Source organism: Oncorhynchus masou, chromosome 24 (genome assembly GCF_036934945.1).
Source record: "Oncorhynchus masou masou isolate Uvic2021 chromosome 24, UVic_Omas_1.1, whole genome shotgun sequence".
Classification (NCBI taxonomy): Eukaryota; Metazoa; Chordata; class Actinopteri; order Salmoniformes; family Salmonidae; genus Oncorhynchus; species Oncorhynchus masou.
In genome coordinates this window covers 92,902,161-92,910,786 of record NC_088235.1, presented here as the reverse complement: position 1 = coordinate 92,910,786, position 8,626 = coordinate 92,902,161, and the positions used below count along the sequence as shown (strand labels likewise).

The 8,626-nt window shown below is 42.0% G+C and overlaps 1 pseudogene; it reads left to right on the top strand.

Moving 5' to 3' along the window:
• The first annotated feature begins 2,190 nt into the window (after positions 1-2,190).
• LOC135511481 (thiamine transporter 1-like) lies at positions 2,191-7,878 on the top strand (annotated as a pseudogene).
• The last annotated feature ends 748 nt before the right edge of the window (positions 7,879-8,626 follow it).

The following is an 8,626-nucleotide window of genomic DNA, read 5'->3' as shown; positions in this document are numbered from 1 at the left end:
CTTTTTTTGGCTATTGTGCTCTTTCATAAAACTGTCTGTCAATTAAATAAAGAGGACACACACACACACACAAACTGACAGAGAGACCAACCTAAACTTAAAAGGCAAAAACTAAAGGAGGGTTGTTGGTCGGGTGGATGGGTGACCGTATAACACAAACGTCTAGCAACCCAAAGGCTGTATGTTTGAATTTCATTACGGACAAGTTCAGCATTTTAGCTAATTAGCAAATACGTAGTACTTTTAACTGCTTTGCAACTACTTAGCATGTAAGCTAACCCTTCCACTAATCCTAACCTAACCCTTTCAAAAACCCAAGAGTCGCACCACGGAAATCTAACTAGCATAATACAAAAAATCCTAATAAAAATATGTCAGTGATGCCTCTTGCACTGAGATGCAGTGCCTTAGACCACTGCACCACTCAGAAGCCATGATTAATATGACCAATATATATTGTCCTGTTAATAGCCCATCCTAGAAACATGGTTTACAGAACTCATAGCCTGCTACGCTTTTTCCCCATTCCAAATGTTAAAGGTTCCAATTGATGAAGTTGTTTTAATCTCTCTAGGGGGTGTGGGATGGTAGCGTCCCACCTGGCCAACATCCAGTGAAATTGCAGGGCGCCAAATTCAAAAACAGAAATACTCATTATAAAAATTCAGAAAACATACAAGTGTTATACATCAGTGTCAGAGTTCAAAAGGCTTTACAGCGAAAGCATACCATGCGATTATCTGAGATCAGCGCCCAGCTGACAAATCATTACAAACAGTAACCAGCCAAGTAGAGGAGTTACACAAGTCAGAAAAAGCAATAAAATATATTACTTACCTTTGATGATCTTCATGTGGTTGCACTCACAAGACTCCCATTTACTCAATAAATGTTTGTTTTATTTGATTAAGTCCATCTTTCTATCCAAAAACCTTTTCTTTGCACGTTTTGTTCAGTAATCCACAGGCTCAAAGTCAGTCACAACAGGCAGACGTAAAATCAGTAAAATCAGTATCAGTAAAGTTCGTAGAAACGTGTCAAACAATGTCATAATAATATATAATATTTCAACCGGACAAAAGCAGTGTCAATAGAAAAGGAGAACAAGAAAGGCGCGCTCTCAGTCGTGCGCATGAAAAACCTCTGGGACACTGCAGTGTACACTCATTCAGAGTGGTCTTACTCCCTCATTTTTCAGAAAATAAGCCTGAAACAATTTCTCTATCTAGTGGAAACCATATAGGAACTGCAATTTGAGTCCTAAGTCAATGGAATCTGTACAGGCAGTCAATGGAAAACTACAAATATAAAAAAATCCCACTTCCTGGATGGATTTTTCACAGGTTTTCGCCTGCTATATCAGTTCTGTTTTACTCACAGACATTGTTTTAACAGTTTTGGAAACTTTATAGTGTTTTCTATCCAAATCTACCAATTATATGCATATCCCAGTTTCTGGGCTTGATTAACAGGCAGTTTACTTTGGGCACGCTTTTCATCTGCAGGTGAAAATAGTGCCCCCTACTCTAGTGAGGTTTTAATCAAAGCCGGCGTGTGTAAAAGTAATTCTGTCTCCCTCCATTTAGTATGATGGGCGGGCCGCTGTTGTATCATACTAATTTGATTGTCCCGGATGTACGTTTACTTTGTTACGTCTAGTCTATGAGACCAGGCTGGACAGACAGACTGAAAGACAGACATGCACACACAAAGGAGAGTTGTCATTCTAAGCATAACGTTTGATTAGCTGGTTTCTTTATTACTGTACCTCCCTTAGTACCCCTGTTTGACATGCTAAGGAGTAGAAAAATATCTCATCCAAGGGCACTGAATCCAATTTCTCCTGCTGGGGGCAATAGGGCTTGAATCCTGCCAATGCTGCTTGCAGCTATATTTCCATATTCAATTCTGAGCTATGAAGTATGTAGGAGGTGGAGGGTGATATATTTATGACAACACCAACTCTTGGACTTCAGCCCCGTATTTTTCATCTTAATGTTCCCTGTCTGGGTAGCTCTCCCTCTTCAAACCTTAGGGGGAACAACAACAATGGGAACAGCCAGGTGACTTTACAGTCAATCTCACCTTGAGTTTATCTCCACCCCCATATCACTGCAGATTAAACAGGCTGAATTAGACTGAGCTCAGCCCAGCCGTGGAGAGACGTCCCTGTGGAACAACAAAGAGACGATGGGGTTCTGCTGGGACTGGAGCAGAGAGTGTGGGTCTCACGGCAGAGGCTGGGTGGGCCCCACAGTGCTGCTCTGTATCTATGGCTTCTGCTCAATGATGAGGCCCTCTGAGCCTTTCCTCACGGACTACCTCACCGGGCCATACAAGAACCTCACCACCAAACAGGTATGGCACATCAACCGTTTATTCATTTATTGATTTAGCTAGAGAATTCATATCACAAATTATATTTTATAATAATGGCAAATGCTTTTATGTTAATTTATTGTTGTATGACGTATCCTGCCATTTTCCTGATCTTTCCACAGATTACAAGGCAAGTGTTCCCAGTATGTGCGTATTCCAACCTCTTCCTACTCATCCCAGTCTTCTTGGTGACAGATATCCTGAGGTACAAGCCTGTCATCGTCCTCCAGGCACTCAACTACATTTTGGCATTTCTGCTGTTCATCTTCAGCTCTGGTGTGGTGTTGACTCAGTGCGCCCTCTTCATTTACAGTATGGGCACCGCAGCAGACGTGGCTTACTATTCCTATATCTACAGTGTTGTCCACCCCCAGTATTACCAGAGAGTGACTAGCTATGCCAGAGGGGCTGTGCTACTGGGCTACACAGCGGGAGCCATGTTGGGTCAACTCTTGGTGTCCCTGGGAGGGGTTTCCATCTACTGGCTCAATGTCATTACCCTGGGATCCCTCTGTGTGGCTCTGTTGGCTGCCCTCCTCCTGCCCATGCCCCAGAGAAGCCTGGTCCTGGGGGGGACTCAGAATGATAACGGCCCATTCGAGGAGGTTGTGTCCAGTTCATGTGTATCCTGGGTTGTGTGGTGGCTGAGGAAGGGGAGGAGGACCGGGAGGGGGAAAATGAGAGCTCTGAAGAGGTTAGCGGTGGATTGTAAAGAGTGTTACTCCTCTGTGGCCGTGCTGTTCTTCTGTGTGTGGTCAGCCATGGGGAATTGCGGCTACCACCAGGCTATGTGCAGCTCCTCTGGGCATCCAAACAGCCCCAATACAACTTCAGAGAATACAATGGAGGGGTGTAGGCTGTCGCCACACTCTCAGGTAACATAACGATTCACTATAACACACTCGTCACATGACTCTTGGTAACACCCCACTACAGGGCGGCAGGGTAGCCTAGTGGTTAGAGCGTTGGACTAGTAACCGAAAGGTTGCAAGTTCAAATCCCCAAGCTGACAAGGTACAAATCTGTCATTCTGCCCCTGAACAGGCAATTAACCCACTGTTCCGAGGCCGTCATTGAAAATAAGAATTTGTTCTTAACTGACTTGCCTAGTAAAATATTATCTTCACTAGCCTAACAAATATTATTTAACATTGAACTTCAAGAGGACTGTGTATCATCAACTATTACACTTTATTCAAGCTTTTAAGGACATCCAGAACAACACATACTCTACTGTAAAAAGAAAATTGGGGTCACTTAGAAATGTCCTTGTTTTTGAAAGAAAAGCAAATGTTTTGTCTATTAAAATAACATAAAACGAATCAGAAATACAGCATAGACGGTGTTAATGTTGTAAACGACTATTGTAGCTTGAAAAGGCAGATTTGTTATGGAATATCTACATACTCCATTATCAGCGACCATCACTCCTGTGTTCCAATGGCAGGTTGTGTTAGCTAATCCAAGTTTATCATTTTAAAAGACTAATTGATCATTAGCAAACCATTTTGCAATTATGTCAGCACAGCTGAAAACTATTGTTCTGATTAAAGAAGCAATAAAACTGTCCGACTTCAGACTAGTTGGGTATCTGGAGCATCAGCATTTGAGGGTTTGATTACAGGCTCAAAATGGCCAGAAACAAAGAACGTTCCTCTGAAACTCATTAGTCTATTTTTGTTCTGACAAATGAAGGCAATCCCATACGAGAAATTGACAAGAAACTGAAGATCTCGTACAACGTTGTGAACTACTCCCTTCACTGAACAGCGCAAACTGGCTCTAACCAGAATAGAAAGAGGAGTGGGAGGCCTCGGTGCACAACTGATCAAGAGGACGAGCACATTAGAGTATCTAGTTTGAGAAACAAACGCCTTATAAGTCCTCAACTGGCAGCTTCAGTAAATAGTACCCGCAAAACACCAGTCTCAACGTCAACAGTGAAGAGTCGACTCCGGGATGCTGGCCTTTTAGGCAGATTTTACGGAAGGCACAGCATTAATTACACTGGCTAAAAACCTGTTCTGTCTATTGTCTCCAGATGGCTCAGACCAGCTGGAACTTGTCACAGACCGGCTTTCCTTTGGCTTTTTAGCTCTGAAACATTCCCTTATATCCCTGGAAACCACAGGCAATTACTGTGTTTAAATTACATCCTGCTTCATGTCTCCACTTTATACATTCTTCCGGTTGACATTTTTATCACAGTTTCTATGTGTTTGACTAAGTAAATTCACATTTGCCGATGTTTGAGTCAAAAATTTGATTTTCCTGTTTGGGTTTTTTATATTTCCACACTATGGGGTTGGAATAATACTGTTAAATTGTAAAAATGGTGATAATGCACTTTTAGTCTAAAAGCTGTTTGAAAAGACTGCCTGAAATTTTGGTGGGATGGAGTTTTGGCCTTCCATGGTGACATCACCATGCAGTAAATTAGTTGATACTCCAATAAGAAAGAGAGTTCCAAACTTCTCCCTCAATTACAGCTATATGATAATGAACTTGGCAATAGGAATGTTATTGGAAACAGATTGGTGAAAAGCATGAACCAAGACTGTTTCGCATGAACATGTAATATATTCTGGCTATCAAAAACCCTTATCCTCTTCACATATGAGTTCTACAAACGTTGTAGTTATATTCCATTAAGAAACTGTGTTATCAGAATAAACTCATCCACTCCAAACAACACACAGTTCATAGAAAGGTCAAAGGGTTCTGTTCTCTCCATCCATCTTGTCTCTAAAACCTCCTGCCAGGATCAAAGGCTTGCTCTGTAATACAAATTACCAGGAATGTGTCCCCGCTTATTTAATTTCAATATATGTAATTGTCTAACTCTCATGGAGGGATTAAAGACAACGCTTAGCTATTAGCAGGTCTATCTCATAACCCTCTTCAGATTGAAGGCCTCTCCTTCTCCTTCTCCTCCCCCTCTTTATCCTCTCTGTTTCCTCTCTTCCTCCCCTCCTCTCCTTCTTCAGAATGAGATGAATTCCATCAGGTGAAACTATACTCTCCTCAGGCCCAGAAATTGATTAAATACATCTCTAATACAGCAGTGCTTATAAACCAGCTATTATTGATCTGCCAAGGCAGGATGGGCCAATGAATATAGGCGTTAAGTGGATTAAAACAAGCCAAAGCTAGCTATAGTAGCCTATATTGCATTAGTATCACAGTGATATGGAGATTATACAAGGTCCTGTCTCTTTCATTGTTACGATTCTGACTTACAGTTTATGTATGGACTACTCTAAACCCAAAAGAAACATGATCAGTGGTGTATTTGGTTAAGGACTTTTTTATACCGCATTCACCTCAGTTCTACCAGATTTGTGAGATTGTATCTACCTGCGTTCCAGGGGCTGCAGCCTCCATAGCTGTGGGCCATGTGTCTCTGGACTGGTCAGTGTGGGGAGAGCTGGTCCTGGGTGTGTTTACTGCTCTGACTGCTGGAGTTCTTTACCTGATGGACCTGACTACGGCTGCTACGGACTCTTCAAAACCATCTACATGGAGCTCATCACCATCTGCACGTAAGAGATATTTCAACCATAGGAAATATCAAGTTTAGGGACTGGGCAGTCAATCAATTAATCATTCTTTTACTGTACAAAGTAGAATCCTGATTGAGGTGACTCTTTGTCTAATGATTCCCTTTGTGTGTCTCTGTCAGGTTCCAGATAGCCCAAGGCTTGAGCAGGGAGCTCTATGCCCTGGTGTTTGGTGTAAACAGCTTTGTGGGCATGGCCCTGCAGAGTCTTCTCACAGCCATTGTAGTCAACACCAAGAGCCTGCAACTCACCATCACCTCACAGGTACAGCGGAGAGAGAAAAAAATATATACAGTGCCTTGCGAAAGTATTCGGCCCCCTTGAACTTTGCGACCTTTTGCCACATTTCAGGCTTCAAACATAAAGATGGATGGATGGAGAGCATTTGTGAACAGCAGTTTTCAGTTCTTTCCACAGATTCTCTGATCAGTCTTCTCCTTGTATGAGCTGAAAGTTTAGGGACGGCCAGGTCTTGGTAGATTTTCAGTGGTCTGATACTCCTTCCATTTCAATATTATCGCTTGCACAGTGCTGCTTGGGATGTTTAAAGCTTGGGAAATCTTTTTGTATCCAAATCCGGCTTTAAACTTCTTCACAACAGTATCTCGGACCTGCCTGATGTGTTCCTTGTTCTTCATGATGCTCTCTGCGCTTTTAACGGACCTCTGAAACTATCACAGTGCAGGTGCATTTATATGGAGACTTGATTACACACAGGTGGATTGTTTTATCATCATTAGTCATTTAGGTCAACATTGGATCATTCAGAGATCCTCACTGGACTTCTGGAGAGAGTTTGCTGTACTGAAAGTAAAGGGACTGAATAATTTTGCACGCCCAATTTTTCAGTTTTTGATTTGTTAAAAAAGTTTGAAATATCCAATAAATGTCATTCCACTTCATGATTGTGTCCCACTTGTTGTTGATTCTTCACAAAAAAATACAGTTTTATATCTTTATGTTTGAAGCCTGAAATGTGGCAAAAGGTCACAAAGTTCAAGGGGGCCGAATACTTTCACAAGGCACTGTATATTTACATTTTATTTTTACCCCTTTTTTCTCCCCAATTTCATAATATCCAATTGTTTAGAGACTATCTTGCTACAACTCCCGTACGGGCTCGGGAGAGACGAAGGTTGAAAGTCATGCATCCTCCGATATTCAACCCAACCAAGCTGCACTGCTTCTTAACACAGCATGCATCCAGCGTGCATCCAACCCGGAAGCCAGCCGCACCAATGTGTCGGAGGAAACACCGTGCACCTGGCAACCTTGGTTAGCGCGCACTGCGCCCGGCCCGCCACTGGAGTCGCTGGTGCGCAATGAGACAAGGATTTCCCTACCGGCCAAGCCCTCCCTAACCCGGACGACGCTAGGCCAATTGTGCGGACCTCCCGGTCGCAGCCGGTTACGACAGAGCCTGGGCGCGAACCCAGAGTCTCTGGTGGCACAGCTGGCGCTGCAGTAAAGCGCCCTTAACCACTCCGCCACCCAGGAGGCCTCAGCAAAGAGAAATACACTGACTACCACACACACAAGTACTCACCTTACTGAAATGAAATAACCTTACAAGTAATTACTGACAGTTACAGTTTGCAAGAACATACCGAAACATCAGAAAAAGTGGTAGGTATTGTGTAACTACTTGTACCTTTTAGCTTATAACATAGTAATAACATAGTAATAACCAACATGTTGTTAGTTACAATGGTAGTTACTGTGTTATAATAATTTTGTAATGTAACCTAATAAGAGTGTTCCTCTCATCTCCTTCCTCCGGCAGTTCTTGGTCTATGCCAGTTACTTTGCTGCCATGGTCGTGATGTTCCTTATCAGAGGAGTGTATACTCTTCTCCAGAGCGGATTGATGGAGCTCATCCCAGCTGAGGGCCAATCAGAGAGAAGAACTGACCTGCCACAAATCTCACCTCTGGCATGAGACTCAAACAAAGGGAAAGATCATACAGCACTGTCACCACACCTCGCCTAAATGGAGAACAAACCGATGTAAAGGATACACAACCACCTGTTTTTCAATTATTTATGTCAAAGAAGTGCAATATCTGTATTTAGCCACAAGACAGCACTGTAACCTTATGAACATGGCCAATGTTGTTTCAAGTTTCCAGCTGACTCTTTACTAGCCTGAGTGCAAGTCTGTTTCTGCCATAGAGATTCTATTAAATTACTCGAGGGACTATGTCATCAACCATTAATGTTCCAGATTGAAGTGAAAATGTCAGCCATATTGTTCAGGGAAAAATCCAAACCAGTCTAATTACAATTAATGTCAGTAGAAGCCTAGTAGTGAGTTTACATATACAGGAAAATTAAAGTAAGGCATGTGATTTATCAGAAATTGTGTAATAAAATTAATTTAAACATAAAATATTGTCATATAATTATAAATACAGTTTTTACATGTATTTATTGGAATGCTGCGAGTGCTATTATATGATACAATATCAGAACTATCATCAACTGATTTCAGCCAGTGTTTGGCTTTAGATGGACTGCATTGTTTGAATTGAATGTTGGCATATTGGCAGTTAATTAAAAAATGTAATCATTCCTCTGAAACTGTATGGCTAGATAGCTAACAAAGATACAGTGCAGATAAATTCTTCAAATTATTTTTTTACAGAATATCTAGTCACAGCTCCGGCAGTGGTTGACAAACTCCCTAA